We start from the raw sequence: 21,915 nt of genomic DNA on the forward strand, positions 1-21,915 counted from the left end.
GAATTAAGTAAATTATTTTAAGGGGAAAAACAACTGTCACAATATTTTATAATTGTGAAATATCAAAAAATTTCATGCTCCGTTAAACTACAACAATCAGGAGAATTCTATCGTTTATTCTTTTAGAACTATAAAAAGGTTGTAAAAGTTTTCAACAACTACTACATATCTAGATTACGTAGGAGTAGTCTAATAATAATGTGTTATATAAATACCTTATAATTCATTAGTTCTCTTGCCTGTGATAATATGAATAGAAGTTGTATACGTTTTTTCATGCAGTTAAAAATTACCACTTTCATCGTTTAATTATCTCAGAAAGTGATTTTAAGTCAGGTTAAGGTGGATATGGTATTAATATTTGTGTGTATTACAAACGTCAGTACAAACGCATACAACACTACAGTGTTGTCAGGTTTAAAGAATAAGAAGTGTTCTCAGTGAGGACAATTCCCAGTTTACTGAGATTATACTTATCATCTACTGAACTTACAGTTGGAACGCTTTCTGCGCCATTGTCAAGCTTTTTTCGAGGTTATTTTCAAACTTTTTTGGAGCGGTTTTATACCATATGAACAATTAGGTATATCCAGAACAGTGAGTTGCTTAATCATCAAAAAATCAATGTTAATCAGGCCACTACATAACCTAGCTCGCATTTGATCTCGCAGCTCGCATTTGATCTTATTATGTCCAAATAAATGTCTCTCCTGTTTAGCATTGTCAACAATATTGTAGTTGTTTTTATATGCCAATTTATTTTATTTTTTTGTAAAATTTGTGCATAAAACAATTTCTATACGGAAATGTGAACTGCATACGTAAAATCTTAGAACGTTGTTAAAATGTTGGGGAGTATTTTATATTAGCGAATGATACAGATATAAAAAACGCAAATTTCATTCAACACAAAGGAGTAGTAAATAATACAATAAATTATTTAGACATTGATGACTAGGAAACTTTTTTTTCTCGATGATTCATTTTAATAATAAAAAACAAATTTTAATTTTCCTTAAAGTAGTTGTTGTGTTTAAAGAATTCGACATTTATGTACATATGTATTAGAATTTATATAAACCAGTTATATATCAAATATGAAACCTGTTAAAAATACTATTGGAAATTATTATTTTTTATATTAATTATGTATTAATTTTGATTATATTCAGTTCCTTGTCAAATAACTTTTCAACAATTACCATTACTTTATGCCTTAGAAATACTTTTACTGAAATTCCTTATAAATCCTATATTTATCTTTACTAAACATATTTCCGCTAAACATAACTTTATACATAATGAGGTAAAGAATTTTTATTATGGCAATATTTCTACAAAATATATATTTCCCACTAACACAACATGTGAATCGAATTATTCTCTTTCAAAATTTAATCACATTTTTAGTCAAATGAAATACACCGCATGATATTTTCTATGTGTAAAATGAACGAAGAGTTCCTCATACTCGACATATACATAGTTTTGCAATAAATGAAAAAAAACTGTATAACAGAGAAGGAAAATTGTTCGATAAATAAGTAGATATCTTAAGTTGTATTACAAATTTCTGAATTATCGAAAAGGAATGACAAATTTTTATACTAAAAAAATCGTTGTTTATATTTCACTAAATTCTCTAATATAATTCTACTAGTATAGCTTAGCATTATCCATTCCTGATATTATATTGTCGTTATATTAGATTTCATTTGTAGTATAAACTCCAATACATACACTAAAAATATAAGTAAACACAATTTTCCAATTTCCGATCCATACAAAAGAACCAACTAACCAATAATCTTCCCTACATAAGTTTAAGTTAGTGTTAGGGGTTTTGTCACTGTTGAGCAACTGCATAAACATGGAATTTTTAAATCCAACAGTAGAGCGCGGAAATAAAGCAACAGGGTATAAAATAAAATGTTAATCATTTAAATTGTTGTTTATTTTATCTGTTGTATTAGGAATTTGCCTTATTAGTTATATATTATAATGTTAAGAATTAATCCAAATTTTAATTTTTCCTATATTTCACTCCATTTGTCAGCTTTATTGCTGCAAAGTTTATACGTACATATATATGTTTTTTTTTACTGAAGCATTGGCCATTCCTATTACCGCGCATGTTATTGTGTAAAAAATTAAGAATTTATAGTCGGTTATATACGACCATATTAAGCACCTAATATGCTATAAAAGTAACAATTAAATCAGTTTGGAATTTATTCTGAAAAATTCCATGCAGGTAACAGTTTTGTACAATAATTTTAAAATTTATTAAATAAAATAAAACAAGTCAGATTTCTATATTCGGCTGAGCCGAATTATATATACCCTTCACCAAGTATGTTTTAAAAATCAGTTTTAATTTTGTATCTCTGCACACATGTCACACATAACATACACACAAACAAATATAAACTATAGCAGAAAGAAATATTAACCGTTGTACTGTACTACCACTGTCAAACTGCATTACCGCCCTCAAACAAATATGAGCTGTATTACCAACATATTACTGCTTTATCTCCTTGTTGTTTTTATGCCTTTATGCCAATTATTAACTAATTCCGAATCCCTGAGAATTATAAATTTCTAATAACAAACTATTTTTGTGAAATGCATATATCTTAATATATCTTTTTTAAGCGATTCATTGACAATGATAAAATTCTCTATAAGAGCACGAGTGATACCAGAGAAAAACATGGCTGTGGTTAAAATTATGATTGTAGTATAAACATATTATCGTTATTGTAACAATTTTAAAATAACATATTATGATTAAATACCGTCAAAATATTGTATCATGATAGTTTTGTATTTATTATAATATTGTTATACATTATCATATTATGATCCAAGGAGATAAAAATTTCGTTTTCAATGTCTATTGAAATAAATTTTATCGAATCAGTAAAATTACAGTTTCTACTTACAATACTTAACACAATTCACAAATTTCAATTTGCCCATTTATATGAAATTTTGGTTCATAAAAAAAATATAAGTATAATTTCATAAAAATACTAGTATTTTTAAGCCTGTTATGAACGTTAGTCATTTTCTAAAGCGAACCTTATATGGAGGCCATGTCGAAATGTAAAAAGATTTTGATTATTTTGAATACCAATCAATCTGCAACAATAGTTTAGGTTCTATCGTTCTTTGAAGAGACTGACTGACTGACATGTCTAGATCGTTTAAGAATAAGGACCTAGAAAATTTCAATTTTACAAATGAGATCAAAGATTTATAGTCGAAACTAGATAATTCAAATTAAATATTTCACTTTTCCTAGCTTTTTAATCACTTTCTGGTTAATTGTTTTTCAAATCAGCCGAAAAAATAACTGTTCATTTTTTCAGCTGAAAAGGCGTTCTGCACCTATGAAATCGGAAATTTATTGTACAGCCAGGATGTATGATAACTTCTGTAAACAAATTTTCAGAATTTTTAAAACTTTTTGATTATGTAAAATTATGATAAACATTTTATAAAAAGTTCGGCGTACGGTGTTCGGTCAAAATTTCGCCGAACACTGGCCGAACCTCACTTTTTACCGAACTCCGAACCCGTACCCGAACGTTCGGTCGGACACTAATATTCAATAAAAGATTATACTGAATATATAAAATTCATAAAACAATACTTTTTTTTATTTTACTTAAAAAAACATTCCCTGCGTAAATTCTCTAAAATTTAGGAAAAAAAATCGCAATAAAATTATTTACATTACTATTAAATCATTACGTTTTTTAATATATACGAAAAAAGATATTACAAACGATTTTCGTACTTTCGTAAATTATGAAAAAATGTAAATTTAAAACCTTTTCATATTATATAAAAAATTTTCGTCAATATTATAAAAAAATAGTTACGAAATTCGATTTAAAAATATTTTATATTATGTACGACGTTTTTGTTAATATTATGAATTATGTAGATATGAAGATATGGCTTATCTTCAATGTTGAAATATATATGAAATATATTACAAACGGTTTTCGAACATTCGTAAATTAAAAAAATGGATTTAATTGAAAACATATTTCATATTATGTGCAAAATTTTCGTTAATATTACGAAAAAAGTCGTTACGAAAATAGATTTTATAATATTTCATTTTATGTACGACATTTTCCTTTATATTACGAAAAATCTAGATACGAAATTGTTTCGTAAAGTTAAGCCTGGATTATTTTCAATGTGGAAAAATGTCATCAGTTTATATTTCGATTCAGTCATAAATAAAACTTTTTAATTCTACCTTAAAGCATACAAATATATAATTAATTTGATACCTCAAAGTAAATTCTCTTCTCATAAAAACCAAATGCTGACAAACAGAATGATATATTTAAATATATGCTCAAAGCTTCAAAAAAGGAATCATATAAAAGTGAAAAGAACCAAAAAAAAAAATCAAAACTAAAAAATGGAAACAAAAAAAATAAGAGAAATGTAAAAAAATACATACTCTTTATATAAAAGTTTGTACATTTCGGTTTTGGTTATTGGTTTTGTTAAGCATATAATTTACAAGTTTTGTTTTGACACTTATTTTTCTCTTTTGTTTTTTTTTTTTTTTGCACTCTTGTTTGACGTCAAAAAGAGGGTTTTAACTACATAAACAAATATGTTATTTTTGCTGAATTTTGGTTTTAATACGATACTCAGTCTAAAAACTATGAGGACACAACACAGCAAGCAAATTATTAAAAGGCCAATTTGGAAATGCTTATATATTATACACATTTTAATAATTGTATGAATATATGTTAAAAGCTGTTATGCCTATATGAAATGTTTGCTGGATTATTTTTTATATTCATCAAATTTAAAATTTGTTTTTTATAAAAGAATTTTAAAACTAAATGTTAATAATTTATACGATTTTATACAATAGTTTTTCTTTTTACATAAACCATTGTCTTAAAAAAACAAATGCCTTTCAAAAATTCTATTAAATATTTAATTGCATAATTTGTAATTTACAAGTAAATGTCCACCACATATATGTATATGTACATATTTTTAATTTGACAAAACAATTGTCATGTAAGCAAAACAAAAAAATAGAAAAATAGAAATAAACAATTATTTAAGTATTGTTTTAGTTTTCAATGTCATTGATAAAATTTACAAAGTGTATTTATACCCTACACCACTATAGTGGAGAGGGTATTATACGTTTGTGCTGATGTTTGTAACATACAAAAATATTGGTCCAATACCCACCTTAAAGTATACCGATCGATTCAGAATCATTTTTTTGATTACGACATGTTCGTCTGTCTGTCCGGCTGGCTGTCCATGTAAACCTAGTGCGCAAGGTACAGGCCGCAATTTTCAAGATAATTTGATGAAATCTAGACCAAACATATTTTTTGACACAGGTACGAAGCCTATTGAAAATGGTTGAAATCGGTCCATTATTTCACCTAGCCCCCATACAACCGTACCTCCCGATTTAAACTTTTTATGCCATAATTACACTGCAGATTTTCGTAAGGATCGGCTATTTTATGACCCTAGCCCCCATACAAACCCCCCTTCAAAAAATGTATTAATCGTCTAAAATTGACTTGTAACCATTTGTATCGCAATAAAACTCAACAAAACTAACTGTTATTTAAAAATATATCCTTTTCCCAAATTTACCGAGGATCGGCCCATATTTGACCTATATAAAGCCTCATTTAGAACTTTTAGTTTTTTCACCAATAAATTGCTTAAATATTTTGGAATTATGGTAATATTTAACATAAAAGATTCTTTATAAAAAATAAAAATTTTAGAAATAAACTCATGGTGTAGGTTCTCGGTGTACTTTCTCTCGACCAACAAAAGCATGAATATTTATACAATTTAGCAGCCTTTTAACAGAATTAAAAATATATAAAAAGACATTTAAAGTAAAATGGAAAACCAATTTTCTTATGTAGTATATGTGTAAAATATATATAACACAACACGCTCGCTTACAAAGAAGGAGTTATATAAGCTATATTTTTTTCAAAAAAATATGAACCATTGCATGTTGTATTTCTCAGTTCACTGTTGTACTGCTTAGTTGCCCAAAGATTTAATTCACATTTACACACATTTTTCTATTTGTATGTGTGAAGAAGTGAGTGTATAAAATTAGGATTTAATGTACAAATATCATTATTGAACTGAAAAGTAATGTCGATTCTATGAAGTTGTCATTGAAAAGTGAAATTGTTGAGTAAGTACAAGTCAGTTACAAGTTTTTGCTGGGAACTTAATCTGAGCAATAAAAGTGTGAATTGTTTAAATTTGTTATTTTCTATGAAAACTTTTTATTAACATACAAAAAATTGCTCTTTTTTATTTTGAAACATAGTAATAAACCCCCTGTAGTTTAGAATAACTTTATAAGATAAAAAGCCAGATATTCCGCAATTAATAATAAAAAAATATAAAAATTAGAAAATGTTTATAACACTCATTATTACTCTTTTTAACAACTGCAATGCGTTAAAAAGAATTAAACAATGAAATTATAAATAAAAATAATAAAAAACATTATAAAAATCATCATAAAATTTTCTTAAATTATTATTTTAGCGTTAAAATAAAGGTATTAACCCTAATAAAACTTTTAAAAGAAATATATAATTTAATTTAAATCATAAAACCCAATTAAGAGTAAAATAGAAGCAAGTAAGAACAGATAGTGGGAATATAAGTGACCATAGTTATACCCTACACTTATAATGAGTAAATTTAGAAAAATGTTTAAAATAGAAAATATGCCGATTTCTGTAGACTTATAAGATCATCTATATAATAATGTGATTAAGATATGATTTCTGTGGTCTTATTAGATCAACTTCAATTAATTTTTATTTAAACATATGTTTATTTGTCTCAATTACCTCGTTGCTTAAATCCTAAGTTCCCAATTTTGATTAAATTTTTAATTGATTTATTCATTTTTTAATTAATAAATACAAATTTTTCGGCCTAATTATACCCTACACCACTATAGTGGGGAGGGTATTATACGTTTGTGCTGTTGTTTGTAACATACAAATATATTGGTCCAATACCCACCTTAAAGTATACCGATCGATTCAGAATCATTTTTTGAATCGATTAAGACATGCCCGTCCGTCTGTCCGGCTGGCTGGCTGTCCATGTAAACCTTGTGCGCAAGGTACAGGCCGCAATTTTTAAGATAATTTGATGAAATTTGGACCAAGCATGTTTTTTGGCACATGGACGAAGCCTATTGGTTGAAATCGGTCCATTATTTCACCTAGCCCCCATACAACCGTACCTCCCGATTTGCCATAATAACGTTATGCCATAATAACGTCAAATATTCTGCTATCTCTTTAAAAATTGGCACAAATAAGTTGTATATAAGTATAAATGATACTACAGATTTTCGTAAGGATCGGCCTATATTTGACCCTAGCCCTCATACAAACCCACTTCAAAAAATGACTTAAACATCTAAAATTGCCTTGTAACCATTTGTATCGCAATGGAACTCAACAAAACTAACTGTTATTTAGAAATATATCCTTTTCCCAAATTAACCGAGGATCGGTCCATATTTGACCTATATAAAGCCTCATTTAGAAATTTTAGTTTTTTATCAATAAATTGCTTAAATATTTTGGAATTATTGGTAATACTCAACATAAAACTTTCTTAATAAAAAATAAAAATTTTATAAAAAGTAAAAATTTTAAAAATATAATCATGGTGTAGGATATTATATGGTCGGCCATGCCCGATTATACTTTCCTACTTGTTTTTTATTTTAGTTTTTTTTTTTGTATTTTATTTTGTGTTTTTGTGCTAGCAATATTTATAATTATTAAACAATCGATCAAATTTTTGATATATAATATTCAATTTTCTTTTCACTGAAACAATTGATCTGAGTTTTGGATAGTTAAACAAACGTTATAAACATAAGCTCTAACTCTTTATACGCTCTATAATAGTGTAGGGTACAAAATGATAATTTGGTGATAATTTATTTTAATTTTGTATTTTAGAAGCATATGATTCAGAATAAGAAACTTAGTAAAGATATTACCTCAGACTGGTTTTTAAATGTAAAATCCAGTTATTATTAAAATTAAGGACACCTGTTATGGTGATCACCAGACCTGACCTATCACAGGGATTCTATAGAAATCAACCTTAAATTACATTACCCTTTTTTACTATTTAACTTATGCTAATAAAATTAATGGATAACTTTCCTGCTTAGATAAATAATAGATATTTATAAGTCCTTTTCTCAATAGTAAGAAATTTATAATATCAAACTTTAAAATTAAATAAAAATAATAATAAATAAAAAACACCCTAATATTTGTAACACAAATTTATATTTCTTTACAAAATTTAGATTTGTTTTCAAAAAACCAAAATAAAGAGAAAAAAATGTAAACAAAATTAAATTTGGAATTTTTATACTTAATTTCAAAGTGCCACCTGCTAAACATGTTTTATTGATATATCGGTGTCGATTTTGTATATTTTGTTAATAATTTTTTTGTTGTTTTTATTATAAAATTCAATGGCCCAGTATTTATTTGTTTATTTAACTGTTTAGTATTGTTGAATTTTAATAAGAATGAATATTGAGTCAGTGGGGTGAGTCCGTCCATCCATTTGTCCTATTGACATAAAATTGTTCAAATTTCTAGACAATAATTAAAAACAAAAAAAACTCCAACATTGTAGTAATCGTCATTATCATCATTATTATTAATACATATCACTATGACAAAACATCTGTTTTACTTTTCTGCGTGGAAAATATATAGACAGACAATAAAAGTATTATCTGTCAGCAGCCTGTGTTCCTATGACTGTCTATCTATTTGTTTATTCTATCTGTCTGTCTGTCTGTCTCGTCTCTTGTTTGTAGCAATATCTGTTAGCAGACAAAACTACACATATTCATTCAGTCATCCAAAAACAAATAAAAATTTTTATTTTTATCCCACTTAGACAGAGATTAAAAATAAATTACCTTGAATTTTGTAAATTTTAAGCAAATACAAGATTTTATAGTTTTTTTATTTGGAATATTTGCTTTTATTTAGAATTATAACAATTAGTATTTATCAAATTTGATAAATATCTCAGTCGAATATAAAAATAATTTAATTATATATGTAGCTTTACTTTGTGGGATTCAAGTTTAATCATTAAATTTTAATCATAGCGTATAGTGGTGAAATAGAAATTAAAGTAAAAATTATATTATTTAAAGGTGCAGAACTAAAAGTATTTAAAATTTTCTAAAGACAAAGGATAATACAGGTAATTGATAGAGAACTGCACATTTACATAAGGATTAAAAAAAATAAAAAAAATTTGATACAGATTTTAACCATTTTCAATAGCGTTCACCAATGACCAAAAGAAAAGTATGTTTCAAAATTCTTCAAATTATTTTGAAAATTGTGATATGTAGGTTTACATGGAAACATAAACAGACAGACAGACAGACGGACTTCAAGGCGGGAATAAAACCTGTATTTTTCAGGTGTTGCAAACATCAGCACAAACTCAAAATACCCTCCCGACTATAGTAGTGTACGGTATAAAGATTTTATTTATTCATAGATCTATTTAAAATTTCCTCTGAGAAACTTTTTTCAAGAATTATATTTTATTCAATTTATGAGTTTTTAATATTTTTAACGATTTTTTTTTGTATTATTTTAAATTATATCTAACTGAAGTGTGTACATTAGATGTCGAAAAAAAATGAAAAATGTGCATTATATTTATTTGAAAAGTAATGAATATGAAACGAATTTTAAACGTTTATTTTATTTTCATTTGTATGCACTATATTGAGAAGGGCAGCATATTAAATCATTTAAGTGATAGGAAACTAAATGAAATGTTTATAGGCAGACATAGACTATTAGCAGTCATTAATTCGAAACAATTCATCTAGGTACATTATTCGATTTATATCAGATTGAATTAAAAGGATTTCGACTGTTACTAAATTCTCTGTTACCTCTGAAAATTACAAAATTATTAGCTTTTCTCATATTCTCATCTATAGCGTACGTAAACTCAAAATTCCAACGAAAATCAATTAGCCAAAATGGAAACCAAGTGCATCTCTTAAAATGTCATTATGACAACTGTAATAACTTATAATAGTTTTTGTAAAACAAAAACAAACACACAATATAGAAAAATTTGCAAAAAAAAAATTCAAACAAATATGAAAATGTGTTAAACTCTAAAATAATTGCAAATAAGTTAGCGTAAGTAAATCAGTAAGAATAGGAATAAAACATTGTTTCAAAGTTAAACAACTATAAATATGTATGCGGGTTAAGTGAAAATGTATACAGATTTTCTTTGTGTTGTCTATTTTACAAAAATTAAATTGAATTAAATTTAATGTGAAAGTAACGTCAAATAAACAGACAACCTGAATAATGACATTTCAAAAAAATTTAATTACAAGAACTAAGGTTTTTTAAACCTGTATATTTTATGCGGTTTAGAGGGACAACCGTGATTCATTTGTATAATTAGTGGGTAGCAGTGTGTAAGTTCATAAAGCGATGTACTTAATGTGAGAGTGAAAAAACTGAATTTAACTGAACTAGAACTGAACTAGAACTGAACTAGAACTGAACTAGAACTGAACTAGAACTAAACTAGAACTGAACTAGAACTGAACTAGAACTGAACTAGAACTGAACTAGAACTGAACTAGAACTGAACTTGAACCGAACTAGAACTGAACTAGAACTGAACTAGAACTGAACTAGAACTGAACTAGAACTGAACTAGAACTGAACTAGAACTTAACTAGAACTTAACTAGAACTGAATTGAAACTGAACTAGAACTGAACTGGAACTGAATTAAAACTGAACTGGAAATCATTACTAAGCTTTTAATCTTTTTTAAACATAGATGTTTGAGCCTTGTATTATCCTTAAAATTACAAATGTTTGTTTCTTATATATAAAAAATTTACAAATTACCACCTACATCAACAATTAAAAATGAAATGCCTTAATTGCTTGTTATAAAGTTTATTAAATTAACTGTTTTCCTAATTAATTTTACAGAAAAAACAATACAATTTAATTATTAAAATATTTTCATATTTTCCTTTGTTTATTTACAGATTTGCAAGTGTTTATTTTTAACTCCAGAAAAACAACTAAATGATGTTTTATATTAATAATTGATTTTTGTGTTTCAAAATATAATAACTAACAAAGGCAGTTAATAAAAGGAAAACAGTTCGCATGTAAAACACATTTATTTAAGTACATTAAGTACGTTATTTCGCGTTTAATTTACATTGCCATTATAACGCGTAGTGTCTTGCCAACAAACCTTGTCTAAGCGTGTGAGTGAATAAATAAATGATTCATTTGTTAAATAGTTTTTTTGTTAACGTTTTAAAATTGTGTAAATACTATTAAAAGATTTGTTTGCCTTTGGCTTTTGTTGTATTATAGTGTTATTAATTTACATATTCTGTTGCCCTTTAAATAATTAACCGTAATTCTAACATCTGTGCCACTTCCTGGAGAAAGAAAGTAACAAAAAACCGTTAAGTTAATAATAACAAACATTTAACTAAAAGGAATTAAGAAAGGATATAATAAAACAGGAGCTGTTAATATACATAGTAACCGAATTACAAGAAAAGTATATAGCATCAACATCACACAAATATCAGCATCAACATTTACACCGGCATAGTCATCAATTATAGTAGCGTACAGTCTACCTGGCAAGCAGTTGTAGGAGCCAAACAGCACGAGCTCAAAATTAAAAATTTACATAAATTAAATTATTAAATTAACAACAACTACAGACATTTACCCACGCTTCTTTTAAATACTACAAAAAGAACGCCTATTTTCGCAAACACTTTGGATATAATAAAATTACTGGTAAGTGAATTTTTGGTATATTTAAATATTTTAATTTTTAATTCTCATTTACTATCTAACACTAATGCAAACCAACTAAATAACATTCACGCATGCAGCATAAAAACACGATTTTATTACACACATCCCGTTAGTTAAATAAACACCTGATGTGCGTGTGTGTATAAGTGGTAATATGTGAGTAAATATGTTTGCGTGTCAGAATTTTTTAGGCAGTTTTACAATGTGTTAGTGTACCATATCTTTTAGACATCAATATTCTTAAATATTTGAATGGATTTTTTTATATTTTTAAAACTTTTGAAACATTCTTTGAAAATTTTAATCTCGAAGATATCTAGGGTCTTGTAAAATCTGATTTCAACATGCACACAGACAGACAGACATGGGTAAATTGACTTTAAATTTTTGTGAAAAGCACAAAGGTTTTGATATTAATGATACTGACCCTTTTACGCACAAAACTAAACCAATAGACTTTTGGTGACTTATTTTGATATACATATATTAATCATTTTTGATAAAAAATGGAAAAAGTGTGTTCGAAGGTTAGCGCAGGATATTATCCTTTTTAGCATGTTGGACATCAAATTCTAAAAAATAACTTTTTTTTTAAAAAACCACTTACTGTAGCTGTGAACCTAAAATTGTGCTCTCGAGAATGAAACAATTTAAGACATACTCCACTCCATGTGATCTTCTAACTATTTACATCAATTATATCCGACTGAAAATGGAACACAACTCTCATATATGGGCCGAAATCTATGTTGGACCTACTCGACCGCAAACAGAAGGTGACAGTGGGGAATTGTATCACTTAAAAACTGCAGGGTGTATTTCACTGTTGAATCGGTACTACAGTAAGATATGATCCTCTAAAATTAGGGAACTTGTTCCCGATACCCATATATTCTTACGTAACACGCCACAGGAAAAATTAATTCTTCATCTTCCACTTTTGATGTAAGAAGATTTAAATTAAATGCCCACAAATACTATTCCCTCTATCCACCTTCCCACAACATATTTTCTTAACTTCAAAACAATTCCTCGCATAAGTTTTTTAAATAATTTTTTAGGGCTTTATGTAAGAGTTAAGGTCAAACAAGAGCTGATCCATATAAAATTTAAGAAGGGGTATATCTAAGGTTATAAAGGTTAAAATGGATAAAGTTTTGGTCCAAATTTTATCAAAATATCTGTACAATTGAGGCATGTACCTTGAGCACAAGATTTATATGGACAGCCAGACGGACGGACAATGTTAAAAAATGACTTAAAATGTTTATTGTCTAAATAAATTTTGTCATTTTAACCCATTACCTGGTAATGAAAGTTTCAGCTGGGTATATTTCTATATGATTGCAACTGTTTTTAAATAAAAACAAAATTATATTTATTTATTTGTTAACATTAAGTTTTTGCTGTCAAAGTTTCACATTTTTTCCTTTACATTCATTCGAACTCTTCAGCGAACTTTTTGTGCATAAATGAATGAATAATTTTTTATAAAAAAAACATGAATATTACCGGGCATATTCGACTTAATGATATCTTATGTTAGCTAACATAGCGAAAGTCAAAAAGTTTATTACAATAAGATTTATAGGGGATTTTATACAATCTTTGTAATTTCGGTTGAGGGCCCAATGTGGGAGTAAGCGCTTTCTGAAATATTTCTATATAAGTATGAGCGTTATAGTTTTTTACGATAAGTGTTTTTTTTATAAATCTGTTTTATATGTATTACTTTAAAATATTGCAAACAGCAATATAAATGCATACTACTCACCCCACTGTAGTAGGGTAAAAAAAACATTTGAAATAAACTGTATGTTTGTGCATTTGAAATTTTATGATTTTAGCAGTTTATTAAAAGCATTTCATATACAATTTACATTTTTTTTCTCCTCTTTCATTTACATACAACTTTAGCGCAACAAAAAAAAAACAACAACAGCAACAAGAGACTAATTTATTATACTCTTTACTCTAGTTTACTTTATACTAAATATAAGACTACTTAAGTTAAAAAAAATACCTACAGTAAAAAATTAAATTATTTTTGTTTCTTTAAATATTCACAAAATGTACAACAAGCTCAAAGAACGAAGAAAGAAAAATAGCCTAGAATATAAAAAAATCTTTTTTACATAAAATACATTTCTAAAAATATCAGTAGGTTTTCGTATGGTCTGTCTGTACATACATAAACATATAAATGCATGGATAAGTTACAGTGATGGTTTTGCAGCAGAAAAAGGTTTTTCATACAGTAGCGTTTGTTAAAATGTAACAAAATTTAAAAGGTTTTAATAACGTTAAATATAAATAATGGCAATTTGTTAAGAACTTCTTAATAAAGGTAAAAGGAGAAGTTTCATTAACCACACTGCAAAGTAAAGGTGGAAGGGGTTAACGATTTTTTTTTTGTAATCCATTTACGGAAATTCTATAGTATAAAAAATATTATGCTGTATTAAGGGTGAATTTTTGGAAAATTAACATTTTGTTTCCCTGGAGTAGAAGTATTTTTTGAAAAAGTATGTTTGTTAAAGATTTTTTTAAACTTGTGTTGTCAATCAAAATTTTTGCATGATTTATGTGGTAAAAGGTTAGCAATCTCAATATGACTTCGCTGTTAGCTTGTACTCAATTTTTATATTCTACACCACTACATATAGTGGAGAAGGTAATATGCGTTTGTGCTGGTGTTTGTAACATCCACAAATATCGGCTCAGAACCACTTTCTCGGCTTAGTTATGTCCGTCTATTTGTCTGTCTGTCCTTCCTTCTGTGTGTAGGTTAGTGGTTAGCGTTCTAGTCTGGTAGACCGGATGTTCGATTCCCACCTGAGACACTGGTTAAGAAGCGCACAACAGACCCGATAGAGGCCTAGGTGTATTTCTTCGGATTTGATGTATATACATCCCCCTTTCAAACTAACAAACTTGTTTGGATGAAGCCTGTTAAAAATTGTTAAAATGGGTGCATTATTTCGTAGAGCCCCTATAAAAACCCCTATTTTAGAATATTTCATTTTTATCAACGAATTGTTCAAACAGTTCTGAATTAAGGTAAAAATCGAATTAAATTCAAATTAAATAAATAATTCACATTTTTAACATAATCACTGGTGTAGAGTATCATATGGTCGGTCATGCCTGACTATGCCGTTTTTATACATACAGCATCTTTAAAATAAAATTGTTTTAAGCATTTTTTCAACTTTTTCGCCTTTTGCACCCTTCATTAGATATTTATGGTTATGGGTACTTTTTGTTACATTCGCAAAACTTACTTCTGAATGGTTAAGCTTTAAAGACACTTCAAATATAATCAAAAGTTGCTTACATGTAACAAATAATTTTTTTTTTTTGTTATATTAACTAATTTTTTAATGATAAAATAAGGAGTTATGTGGAAGTAAGGACAATCACAAGTAAGTTTTGCTTTTAGGGTGTAGGGTAAAAATAACAACTTTAATAAAAATTATAAAAAGGTGAGCAATATATTACTCTATAATTTATTTGTCTTTACATTACATTCTCTCTCATCATAACCCACTCACTATTTTAAAGTTTTTTTATTCATAATTTCATTTAAAGTGAAATACAAAATAAAACGCATAAAATTAAATTCTATAAAAAAAGGTAAAAACTCATATTTTTCCAGCATTTTTTTTGGATTTTGTTACATGTGCGTTTTTACTTTACAATCAAAGCTTTAACTAGAGAAAAATTGTTTTACACTTTTTGACTTAATGAAAATTTATGTGTTCAGTATATGAAACATTTCTTTGTTTCCTTTTGTGAAAAAATTTACATTTTAATGCTAAAATATATACAAATATTATTATTTGGTCATGTTATGTTGTTTTTTTTTTAATGTATTTGTTTTTTTTTTAAGAATCACAACAAAAATTTTAACACAAAATTATAATAATAACAAGTAAGAAATTATAGTCGGTCGAGGCCGATCATATAATACTCTACAAATCTTACAAAACTAAAATGTTAATGTTATATTAACTAAAAGTTAATATAATAAAGCATTTATGTTGAAAATTGTGGACATTTACATATGTCAAATTTAGAAGGGGGCTTTTTATAGGGGCTAGGGTCAAATGAGACCCTTTCATTATAAAATTCATGAGGGTCATCAAGGCTGGTAAAGAACTTGGTGTTGCAGTTTTTTGTCGAGATACGAATATATTTAACATAATTATGGACTTAAAAACCCTATTCGGCTGGTTCAGTTGTATGGGGGCAAGATGAAAAAATGGACCGATGTTAACCATTTTCAATAGACATCGTCACCGGTACCATAGAATACCATGTGCCAAATTTGAATTATCTCCAAAATTGCGACCTGAAGTTTGAATACAAAGTTAACAAGCATTGTGTACCAAATTTAATTAAATTATTTTCAAAATTTTACAAAGACGGATAGACAAACGGATGTATGGACGGACAAGCTAAAACGACTCAGAAAATGATTCTAAACACAGTATACCCTCCACACAAAAGTGGTGTAGGGTATAACATGTAAGAATGCATTTTTAGGCTTTGTCGAATCTTATATACCCTTCAGCATTTTGTTCTTTAATTTTTCAAAAAAAAATGCATATTTACTTTCCCATCTCTGTAACAAAGAAAAAATTTAAAACAATAAACACATTTTAAACGTTGTTGTTGTTTTCATCCGTCTCCATGTAAGAAATACTAAATTTTGGACGAAATTTGCTGAGGTTGTCCCAAATTTTTGCTCATATCTCCGTTATTTATAAACCTTTTTTGCTGACTTTAAATAGGAAACTTCTTGAAGTACGTTATATAAAATTATTGAAGACTACGATACCAAAGATATCTTAGGTCTTCAGTAAATTAATTATAACACACAGACAGACAGACAGACAGACAGACGGGCATGGCTTAATCGACTTCGCTCTCTAAAAAAATGACAAACTTATAAGTATATACCCTTATCAAGAAAGTAAAGGGTGAAACAATCTGAGTTTTTTCTTTATATTTTTAAGTCTCAAAGGTTCGATTCGACCACTAGAGACTTTAGTATAGCAGCGCCTAACAGACTCGATAGTTGTCTAGAAGTATTTCTTTGAAAGTAATGTAGCATACATTCTCATTTAAAACTAACTTTGGATAAACTGGTTAACTCAAGAAAGACTTTTTGACAGATAGACCCAGTTATATAACAGGATTTGACGAAAAAAGTAAGGTTTTAAAATTATTTTTTTTTAAATATCGATCTTTAAGATAGCTATAATAGCTTTATATACTTCAAATATTAGATTTCTTTAACAATTTACGAATGATTTAACAAACTCATGTCCTTCACCAAGTCTACAAATATGTATGTATATTTTTGGTTATTGATACTTAAAAAGGAATTGAAACCATAAAACGATGATAAAAATTCTTTACTTTTTAAGGATTATTATTCTTCTTTTAACTGCTTAACAAAGCCAAACTTTTCTTTTGTAATATTTTTGCTCAAAGTTTTCTTTTGCAACTGGAATTTCTGTTTTATACATATTCATAAAATGTGTGTGTGTGTTTTTTGTAACCAAAATCCTGCACTTCTTTTGTTATATACTAGACAATTCCTTCTCATTATTTTAATCATTCGTGCATTTTATTCTCTGATTAATCACACTGAACTTATTAATTATGTATAAATTATGCACAAGCAGACGGCAATAATTTAATGTTATACCAATAATGAGGTAAAGAACAAAATGAAATGGCAAAGGTTTTGTTGGTCGTTATAAAGCGAAATTTAAAAAGAGGAATATAAATTATAAATATATTTTTATTTTCATAAGTTCTTGAAAAGTTTTAACATTTCTAGAAAATTATGGTTTGTATTTTGCTCTTTATTTTTCACAAGTCACATAGATTTTTATTTAAAATTTTAAAATTTGCTTAATAAAATAGCAAAAATGTTGAAAATGGATTATAATTATAATCCTTTTTCGAACATGTTATATCAAAGAAATGGCATTGCGAAAAAACTGCTCAAAATATTTCTTAAATATATTCATAACAAAACATATTTTCTCAAAAAAATCTTGATCTTTCCCTTACCACTAAATAAACTCATTAAAATCCAATAAAAACTTGTCACACTTTTTGTATTTAAAATAAATATATTTATGTATATTTCAACGAATTCATGAATTTCTCAGCAATTAGCGGCAGTTAATAAAAAAGATGACGTAGAGAAGACGTGTTATTTGCAAGATTTAAAAAAAGTTAAAAAAATAGGAAACAAAAAAATGATAAAAATTGCCACGCACAAAACAATCCGGAGACAGATAAAGAAATGAACCCAAGTCGACAAGTGTATGATGATTAATGATGCGGACTAAAAGGAAATGAGGGCTAATATGCGCTAGATATTTTTAAGTTAAGAAAAAATTTTCTAACAAATTACTCGCTTATCTAAACATGAAGTAAATACATATTTCAATATTTGTTGTTGTTTTTTTTTTTTAATATTTTAAAACACCCCCTAACGTCAACTAATTCAAGTGTAAGTAGCTAAAGTTTAAAATAAATAAACAAAAGAAAATGTTGCGGGAGTACTTATTTTTATAATAATAATTTAATAATCATACTTTTATCTCTGTAAACAAATTTACAAAAAAAAACACAAACAAAAGAAAACAATGGGTGTGATTACATGTCTGTTGACGCATGTGTTTCTCTCGCCTTTAACAAGAAAATTATATAATTATAAATTTATAACTGCAAACTAAAGGTGGCAATTATTTTGTTTTATTTGTAGTAGTAATAAATTATATTTTTTTACAAATGTCACAGGGGAATGTAGGCGAAGATTTAGTTATTAGTATTTCGATGAAGGAGCTAGCTCCTGCAAAATTACAATATAATTTTTATATAATAAATTAAAGATTGTTTTCATTCATGCATGTTGTTTTACACTAGAAACGATATTTTTTGAACACAACCGTGCAAATTTCGACAACATTTAGCATTCCTTCTGATAACGAATTTTCAACTAAAACGATACTCACCTCATATTTCAGGAATGAAGTAAATCTGAAAAAAACAGAAGTCAATTAATAACAAATACTAAATAAATATATCAATCATAAATCAATTATTAAATATTTATTTAAATACAAAATATAATTATTCTTTTGTGGGTTTACAATTAGCGTCATTACCTAACAACATCCATGTATTGGAGATAGTAGCAACAATATACATTTAAACAAAATCCATCTTTGTTTATTGGCATTACTTCACCTGTATATTATTTTATCTATTTATTTTGTCATGTAAATAATTGACGTATTTAGACTAAAAACTCACATCATTTAATTTCTCTAATTGTTTCCCCATTTAATTGCATATAGAAACTGTGATGATGATATTTATTTTTATTTTTGTAGTAGTTGTTGTTGCATCGAGCTATATGTTTGTAAATATATTTAGTATATACATATGAATGTTTAGTTTTTTCCTACATTTTCTGTTTTTAAGTGTCAAGACTAAATATAAATACATACTTACTTGCAATAAGTGATTCATTAAATACTTTAGATAGATAGATAGATAGATAGATAGATAGATAGATAGATAGATAGATAGATAGATAGATAGATAGATAGATAGATAGATAGATAGATAGATAGATAGATAGATAGATAGATAGATAGATAGATAGATAGATAGATAGATAGATAGATAGATAGATAGATAGATAGATAGATAGATAGATAGATAGATAGATAGATAGATAGATAGATAGATAGATAGATAGATAGATAGATAGTAATTAAGTACTTAAGAAGTTGCTTCCTTACTTCGCTATTTTGTTTTTTACAAAATATTTTAAAAATATACAGCAAAACACATTTTGTAAGAATTATGACGAAATGGAAAATTTTAGTTTAATGTCAGTATCTTTTTGTTTTTGTAGTAATTTAGATAAAATAAAAAAACAGCAACAATAAAAATTAAAAATATAATATTGCAGGCTCTGAGAAAGTTTTAATTTCATTTATTTATATAATTTTTTCATCTTAACGATACATAAACTAAAGATTAGATTTTCTATGAAGCAGACTAATATTATAAAGATATACATCAATTTATTTCAGTTCTATTTTAAATGTGAAAACTGCAGTGTAATTTCTAAAAAAAAATAAAATATTTAATACAGAAACTTTATATTGAATAATAATTACAAAAATATATTTACACAAATAATAGTAAAAGAAAATTGTTTTGTGAATAAAATGGAAGCATTTAAAATAAACTTCTTTATTAATTATACTGAAGTAGATTTTGAAAAACGGTAATTAGTTGTAAATAAGCAGCACAGAAAATATCCAACGAAATATAGAAATAAAATATAATAATTAATTGCGAGTTTAATTAATAGTATTTTTTGTTTATAATTAATCATACGACATGTTGGCACGAATTATTTTTTTATTAATAATGCAGCAATTATTTGTAATCTTATACAGCAAAATTATTTTTTTAAGTATTAAACTATAGGCAAAACTTAAAAACATATTAACAACTAACTTTGTTGTTGATTTAATTAAGTTCAGTAATTAAAATAAATGTTTATTGTGTTTATATGAATTACTTTAACAAAATATGATTTTTTGATGAAAGCATCCATTAACAAAAACCATAATCATTTCTTTTTCATAAATATTTTGTAAATTATGCAAATTCACGTTTTTTAACAAAACCAACATTTAAAGCATTTTCTTCTCATTGTCATCTTTAATAATGTCTAGACGACATATTAAATATTTTTATTTTCCTTCTGTTTAAGAGATTTTTATAATACTTTAGATTTTTAGAGGAAAAAAATATACAACGTTTTCTACGAATTAAGTTTAGCAAGCAGAAAATTAAAGCGCTAATTTGACTCGTTTTGTTTTGAAAGTATCAAGTTATAAACAAAGAAAAAAAAATAAAATAAAAAATTATACAAAATATGTCAATTATTTATGATAAATAAAAAAATGAGCTGCAAGAAAACAAAACCAATACACTAACACATCGAATTACAAAAATCTGCTGTTTAATTTGACATAATTTTTTCAATGAAAATATGTTTAAGTAGAATGTATTGATTTTATTGGCAATTTTTGAAAGGCTTGTTAAAAATAAGTAAGAAAATATATCAGATCATGGCCGGTCAAATTGTATTCTACACCAGTTAGATAATATATGTACATATGTTGATATAAGTAGAAAAAGTTTTTCTAAAACGAGAAATCGACCAACCATGACTTCAAATTTTAGAATCCGTTTAATTCTTTACAAACTATTCGTATTATTGGTTAGAACGACATAATATGTTTTTAATAACCAGGGAAACCGAAAATATGCTCTACCAATATATGCTGAAATAAAAAGTAAAATATGTTCTAAAATATTTTAATATCTTATTTGTGAGTCCATACGACGTACCATAAAAAACATGCATTCGCATATTTTGGTTTCCATTGTAATTACACATTAGAAATTTGTTCTTTAGTAACTGTTTTTTACTTTATTAATTTAAATAAATATTTACAATAATGTACGCATTTGCGCTTTTTAATTTGCCAGTACATACTTATTTGAAGTGTGAATTTTTTGTAAACAAATTGTAATACATTCATAAATTTCCATCTGTTCTGTCTTTAATTTATGTATAAAGTGTTGTGATTTTATGTCATTAACATTGTCAATATGAGTGGTTATTATTTTCAAATTTGAAATTTACATAAACAAATATTAAGGAGGTACATAAATATCTTGAATTTTACTGCATGATTACCGCAGATATAGTTTCAAAGTATTGTTACAAAATCAAATTTTTACGCGATATTCTCTGTAGCAAAAAAAAAAAATTAAGTACTTCCATTATTATTAAAATTTTTAAC

General features: G+C 26.6%; 1 protein-coding gene across 1 annotated transcript in view; it reads left to right on the top strand.

Annotated features, from left to right (window-relative positions):
* LOC111682624 (sodium-coupled monocarboxylate transporter 1) overlaps positions 1–21,915 on the top strand; it is a 122,340-nt gene that overhangs the window by 33,405 nt on the left and 67,020 nt on the right. The window contains exons 3-4 of the mRNA XM_046950832.1: positions 11,185–11,412; positions 11,525–11,965. The gene's annotated coding sequence lies outside the window, so the exon portion shown is untranslated. The remainder of the gene's footprint in view (positions 1–11,184; positions 11,413–11,524; positions 11,966–21,915) is intronic.

The sequence above is a fragment of the Lucilia cuprina genome, chromosome 4 (assembly GCF_022045245.1).
Source record: "Lucilia cuprina isolate Lc7/37 chromosome 4, ASM2204524v1, whole genome shotgun sequence".
NCBI classification, from domain to species: Eukaryota; Metazoa; Arthropoda; class Insecta; order Diptera; family Calliphoridae; genus Lucilia; species Lucilia cuprina.